The 7,553-nt window shown below is 40.7% G+C and overlaps 1 pseudogene; it reads left to right on the plus strand.

Moving 5' to 3' along the window:
• Positions 1 to 7,553, plus strand: part of LOC122150843 — a 29,258-nt pseudogene that overhangs the window by 11,329 nt on the left and 10,376 nt on the right.

Raw genomic sequence — 7,553 nt, forward strand, 5'->3', positions numbered from 1 at the left:
AGGTATCTGACTGCTAACCAGAAGGTTGGTGGTTCAAACGCACCAGCCACTCTGCAGAAGCAAGACTGGGCAATCTACTTCCGTAAAGATTTACTACCTCAGAAACCCAATGGGAGTTGCTATGAGTTGGAATTGAGTCGACAGCAGTGGGTTGGGGCTTTTTGGTATAACAAAAGAAGAAACTGAGCAGGTCATTAATAAATTGCCAACAACAACAACAAACCCTGGCCCAGACAGTTTCACTGGAGAATTCTACCAAATGTTCAGGGAAGAACTGTCACCAATCCTACTCAAACTATTCCAGAACATAGAAAAGGATAGAATTCTCCCAAATTCATTTTACGAAGCAAGCATAACCTTGATACCAAAACCAGGCAAAGGCATCACTCAAAAGGAAAACTACAGACCAATATCCTTCATGAAACAGATGCAAAAATCTTCAACAAAATCCTAGCCAAGAGACTCCAACAACATGTCCAAAAAGTAATACATTAATACCAAGTGAGGTTCATATCAGGTATGTAAAGATGGTTCAACTTTAGAAAAACAATCGACATCATCCATCACTTAAATAAAACAAAGGAAAAGAACTACATGATCACATCAATAGATGCAGAAAAGGTATTTGATAAAATCCAATACCCATTCCTGAAAAAAATTCTCAGTAAAATAGGAATAGAAGGGGCATTCCTCAACATAATAAAGGGCACAAATGCAAAACCAACAGCAAACATATACTCTCAGTGGAGACAGACTGAAACCATTCCCCTTGAGAACAGGAACCAGACAAGGATGCCCTCTATCACCACTTCTATTCAACAGTGTGTTGGAAGTCCTAGTCAGGACAATAAGACAGAAAGGGAAATCAAAGGCATCCTGATTGGTAAGGAAGAAGTCAAACTATCCCTATTTGCTGATTGTGGTGGTTAAGTTTGTATGTCAAGTTGGCCAGGCCTGGTTGAGGGGTAGGCAGCTGGATATAGTATCTCCCATGATGAGACTGGTAATCAGCTCCATGGTGGAATCTACTATCAACAGCTAAGTAGCTGCCTTTGGGGGTGTGGTCTGCTTCCCATATATAAGAAAAAGCTTTGGGAATGGTCTTTAGCCTATGGCACACTTGAACCCTGTATGTAGCCATGTCATTGTTCAGCAGCCTGCCATGCTCTGCCTACCTTGGGACTTTCAATGGACTTGAATGAATGGCCTGCTGTGTAGTTTAGTAACATCAGTACTGTGCCATTTTATTTGTCAACCTTGGGCTTGTCAGCCTCAGCAGCCAGTAGGTGCCTGAGTGAAGAGATGCCTCTAGCTTCAGTGGGCCAGGAGCAAGAGGTACAGCTGAAGCCCAAGGTCTAGGGGCTTTCACACAACCCCTAGAGCCTGGCACTTTGAACTTGGACTTAAAACCTCCAAACTATAAGAGAATAAACTCCTGTTTGTTCGAACATCCCATTTGTGGTATATTCCTGTCAGAGCGGCACTAGGTAACCAAAACACTGATGATATGATCCTAGAAAACCCAAGGGACTCAGCAAAGAAACTACTGGAACTAATTGAGAGATTTAACATCATGGCAGGTACAAGATCAACATCCAAAAATTAGTTGGATTCCTCTATACCAGCAAAGAGATTGCTGAAAAGAAAATAAGGGAATCAATACATTTACAATAGCTATCAAAAAAATAAAATACTTGGGAATAAATCTTACCAGGGACACAAAAGACCTGTACAAAGAAAACTACAAAACACTACTCCAAGAAACCATAAGAGATCTACAAAAATGGAAGAACATGCCATGCTCATGGATAGAAGATTGAACATTGTGAAAATGTCAATATTATCCAAAGCAATCTACACATTCAATGCAATCCCAATCCAGATCCCATCAACATTCTTTAAGGATATGGAAAAACCTATCACTAACTTTATATGGAGGATGGGAAAGAGACCTCAGATAAGCAAAGCACTATTGAAGAAGAAGAAGAAAGTAGGAGATCTCTCATTTTAGGATCTCAAAACTGACTTTACAACTACAGCAGTCAAAATAGCATGGTATTGGTACAATGACAGATACATAGACCAGTGGGATGGCATTGAGAACCCAGAAATAGATCCATCGGCCTATGGTCAGCTGATGTTTGACAAAGGGCTGAAATCCATTAAATCGGGAAGAGATTGTCTGTTTGACAAATGGTGCTGGCAAAAACTGGAGATCCATTTGCAGAAAAATGAAACAAGATCTGTACCTCACACCACACAAAAACTAACTCCAGATGGATCAAAGACTTAAATGTGAAACCTAAAACTATAAAGTTCCTCAAGGAAAAATTAGGGACAGATTTAGGAGCCCCCATTTATGGCATAAATAGACTATCTAGCATAACCCAAAATACACAAACAGCAGAAGAGAAACTAGATGAATGGGACCTTCTCAAAATTAAATTTTTATGTGCTTCCAAAGACTTCTCTAAAAGAATAAAAAGAGAACCTACCAATTGGAAAAAATTATTTAGCAATGACATATCTGACAAGGGACTTATCTCCCAAATCTATAAAAAACTCCAACACCTCAATACCAAAAGGAAGGAAAGGTTTTCATATGGAAAGAAACTCTGTTGTTTACCAGGGGTGGAAGGAGAAGGGAGGGAACATAGCATAAATAAATAAATTGGAATTGGCTTTAGGAATGAAATGGAGACAGAAAGACACTGGTAGTGGGATTTAGGATGGTAATTCTCAGTTCGCATTAGTGAAACTTTTAGTAAAATTTTTGCCTACAGTAACTTAGAAGATAGATAATTTCCCTATTAATTTTATTAATTCAGGAGAAATATTTGGCAAAAGTAAATGTAAATTGTGTGATTTTTTTACTATTAACTACATTTGACAAGGAACTATGGGAAAAAAAGAAAAAGAAAGAAGACAATCTCCAAAAGTAATCAGCTGGGTTGGAAACAGAAATTTAAAAATTGAGATAAAGCTGTTTGCATCAGCTGCAAACCTAAAAGTGTGTGATTCAAACCCACTCAGTGGATCTGTTGAAGAAAGGCCTGGTAATGTGCTGTTGTAAAGATTACGGCCAAGAAAACCCTATGGAGCTGTTCTACTCTATAACATATGGGGTTGTCATGAATCAGAATCAACTCAGTGGCAATGTTTTATTATTATTATTATTATTCTCAACTCCAAACAGTTAAAGATAAAAATTGAGAAATGATTTACTCAAGGAAATCCTTTTTTAAACTTAGCCTTGGGCAAGTACCAGCTCAAAGCAGTCCCATCACACTAATTATTATTAAGTCTATGGATAGACTAATATGATGTCTGTAAGTAACTTTGGTTGGTAAAATATCTTATGAAAATTAAACTAAAATGATGGCTTTCCTATTGAAACACACTGATAGGCTTTCTTATATGACAGGTTCAAAACACCTGTTGAGAAAGAAGTGATAGATAGATAGATAAAATAAAATCCCAAAAAAGAAATGTGAGTGTGGCTGATGAAGATTTTGAGAAATATAATACTAAAATATCCCCAACTTGGATGAAAGAGCTTATAACTATTTCCAAGTAGTTAAATGCTACTTGGAAATGACCTCTGCTTTTTGGGTGCAGTAAGGATGAGTTATGAAAGCTGCCTAGTCTAAAAGGAGGGGCATATACTCCAATTTCCTCTTCAAATGTGACAAAACTGGATGATGGAAAAGGGAGTACCAAGAGCCATGGAAAATAATGTTCTGGGGAACTATTTATAGGATGCAGAACCACAGACTAATTAAGACTGTGCACTGCCCTGGTGGTGCAAATGGTTAACATGCCTGGTTGCTAACCAAAAGGTTGACAGTTCAAGCCCACTAAGGAGTAGATCAGAAGAAAGTCCTGGTGATCTAATTCCCCCCAAAAATCAGCCATTGAAAACCTTATGGAACACAGTTCTACTCTGACACATGTGTTGTTTCCATGAGTTAGAATCAACTTGATGGCAACTGGTGTTTTCTTGTTTGGTTGTTTATTCACTGCCCCAGTATCAACCAAAGCAATCAGAGCTGCTGCACAGTTAGCTCATGGCAATGTCAGTTATTACAGAATAGAACTGCTTCCCATGATTTTCTTGGCTGTGATCTTAACGGAAGCACATCACCAGGGCTTTCTTTACAATACTGCTGGATGGGTTTACACTGCCAACTTTTAGGTTAGTAATTGAGCGTAAACCATTTGAAATAGCTGACCACATATCTCAGACTGCCTTGAGCTAGCAATGACTGGGTGTTTCCTTTTTGTAGTTATCTCATCCATGTTCTACGTACATTGAGAGTGTGCAGGGAAGCAGACACCTTGTCTTCTTTCATCTGTTTCTGGAACAAGAGAAGCCATAGCCACACTGATGAAATATTATAAAAAATTATGAACATCAGGCCTAGTGCCATTATCAAATGGAATTTCTGGGTTGGCTCTCTTGGGCAGTGAGTCAATATATTTCATGTGCAGAAAGAATAATGAACTGAATGTTTGTGAACTGAAATTTGGACAATATAGATTATATTATTTCAAAACTATTCCCTGGTCCTCACTATGAGAGGATTATACTTTTCTACTGGTGGCATTGGTCTTGGCCATGTGATTTGTTTTGGATGTAAAATGTGAGAGGAAATGGTGTCTGCAGTGTAGTAAATTACTTAGTGTGGCTTTTCTACCCATAAGTCTTTGTAAACTCCAAGGTGGGATTTTCTATGAGCAACTGAGGAGCTCCTGATTGCTGAAGCTATCCACCTGGTTATTTCTGTTGGGCGTGACACAATACAATGTTCTGCGAGGTTTCCACTCTCTCTCACATGCTTAGAGTTCTGATGCTGTGATTGGATAGTTTGACCACCCTTCCAGGCTCAAAAGGAGGCCTCCTGGAGGCAGAACTTTCTCTGACTGCTGGTTGAGGAAGATGTGCTGCCAAAAGAGACATGCGCCCCTGAAAGAGACAGGCATTGCTGGGAAAGAGACGCAAGAGACACGCATTGCTGAGTGAGACACCGAGGGACCAGTGCTGCTGGGAAAGAGACTGTGAGAGACTGTTGGCCGAGGGATGGTGGGCTGGGAGAGAGACTGAGCATTTTTTCCTGAACTTGAAAGTTGTAGCCTGGTGCTTCCCCAATAAACCCCGTAATCTGTGAGCTCTGTGTGGCCACTGCAGTGAATTATCAAACCCAGGAGGGAGGTGGTGGGTGCTTTGGGAGGAACGGTTGGAGCAAGGGCTGGAGGGAGGCAGCATGTCTGGCCTTGTGGTAATAGGCCTTGGTTTACTGCTGGTAATCCTGCCTTCCTCTTGTAGGGTTAGAGGAGGTCAGAACATGTGGCCTCCTCGCCGTTTTTGCAGTGTCCAAGCAAATCCTGTAAGAGCAGCACCTGGTTCATCATGATTTCTCTTTTACTTCTGCCATGAGACCACCCATGCTCCAAATAAAGCCTGATTCATCAAACAAGATCCTGAAGTGAGGATGACAGTGCATGACTTCCACATTTCATCTCTTTCTATCCTCCAAAATATTAACCTTCCATATTCCCTAGTTATACTTGGCACTCAGAACCCTTCTAGTTGCCCAAACAGGGCACCTGGAAATCATTTCCAACATTTTTTCCCCACTCTCTCTCCATGTCCAATCATTGCTTTCAGTCAATTTTTTTCTCTAAATCCATTTCTTATCATTTTCAATCTCATCAGATCATTCCAGGGTCCTTTTTGGAAAAAATCTTCCCTAATACTTTTTCTGGTCAACTCTCCTCATTCAACAGGAGCTCTGGTAGCATAGTGCCTAAGGCGATTCAAACCCACCAGCCACTTCCTTCGGAAGGAAGGTTGGACAATCTACTTTCATAGTGATACAGCCTCGGAAACCCAAGAAGAGGTCACTATGAGTCGGGTCCAACTCGATGGCATATAACAACAACAACAGCCCTCATTCAAGTCTACTCATGAACAAGTTTCTGAGGGAATTACCTCTTCTCTCACCTCCTAGTCCCTGAAGTCTAGCCTGTAGTCCTGGCCCATCCAGTAGAAACAAAGGACCATCTCATGTGCAGGTAAAGGTGTGGCTGGTCAAGGTGTCACTGTGACCAGGTGACTTTCCCAGAGCCCCTAGATCACAGCTCCATGGATGTTTCAGTGATTGCAGTGAACATGTAGACAGAGCCCTGGTTGCTCAGTGGTTAAACACTCAGCTGCTAACCAAAAGGTCAACAGTTCAAACCTACCAGCCGCTCCATAGGAGAACGATGTGACAGTCTGCTTCCATAAAGATTCACAGCCTGGGAAACCTTATGGGGCAGTTCTACTCCGTATGGGGCAGTTCTACTGTGTCTTACAGGGTTACTATGAGTTGGCATCCACTCGATGGTAGTGGGTTTGGTTTACTTTTGGTATATAGTTATATTTAGTGTCTGTGAATGTAACCAGGGACTAAGAATAAAGAAAACTGATTTTACCATTCAATGGAAAGATGTTGCTGTGTTGTTAGGTGCAGCTGAGTTGGCTCCGATTCATAGTGACCCTATGTACAACAGAACAAAACACTATCTAGTCTTGCAACAGCCTCACAATCCTTGCTATACTTGAGCCCATTTTTGCAGCCACTGTGTCAATCCATCTCACGGAGGGTCTTCCCCTTTTTCTCTGACCCTCCACTTTACCAACCATGATATCCTTCTTCAGAGAATGGTCCCTTCTGACAACATGACCAAAGTAGGTGGAACGAAGTCTGGCCATTCTCACTTCAAAGGAGCATTCTGGCTGTGCTTCATCCAGGACAGATTTGTTAGTTCTTCTGGCAGTCCACACATAGTACTTTCACCATTCTTCACCAACACCACAACTCAAAAGCATCAATTCTTCTTTGGTCTTCCTTATCCATTGTTCAGCTTTCATATGAATATGAGGTTACTGAAAATATGATAGCTTGGGTCAGGCACACCTTAGTCTTCAAAGAGACATCTTTGCCAGTACTTTAAAACGGTCTTTTGCAGCAGATTTGCCCAGTGAAATATGTTGTCTGATTTCTTGACTGCTGCTTCCATTGGTGTTGATTATGGACCATATAATAAGAAATCTTTGACAACTTCAATCTTTTCTCCATTTATCGTGATGCTGCTTATTGGTCCAGTTGTGAGGATTTCTGTTTTCTTTATGCTGAGATGTAATCCATACTGCAGACTGTAGTCTTTAATCTTCATCAGTAAGTGCTTCAAGTCATCTTCACTTTCAACAAACAAGGTTGTGTTATCTGGATATCATAGTTTGTTAATGAGTCTTCCTTCAATCCTGATGCCACATTCTTCTTCACATACTCTTGAGTTCTAGGATTATTTGCTCAGCATACAGGTTGAATAAGTATGGTGAAACCCTGACACACTCCCTCCCTCATTTTCAACCATGCAGTGTCCCCTTGATTTGTTTAAATGACAACCTCCTGGACTATATACAGGTTCCTCATGAGCACAATTAAGTGTTCTGGAATTCCCATTCTTCTCAATGTTATCCATAATTTGTTATGATCCACACAATC

Source organism: Orycteropus afer, unplaced genomic scaffold (assembly GCF_000298275.1).
Source record: "Orycteropus afer afer isolate SDZICR_OR568_19922 unplaced genomic scaffold, OryAfe1.0 scaffold00255, whole genome shotgun sequence".
Lineage (NCBI taxonomy): Eukaryota > Metazoa > Chordata > Mammalia > Tubulidentata > Orycteropodidae > Orycteropus > Orycteropus afer.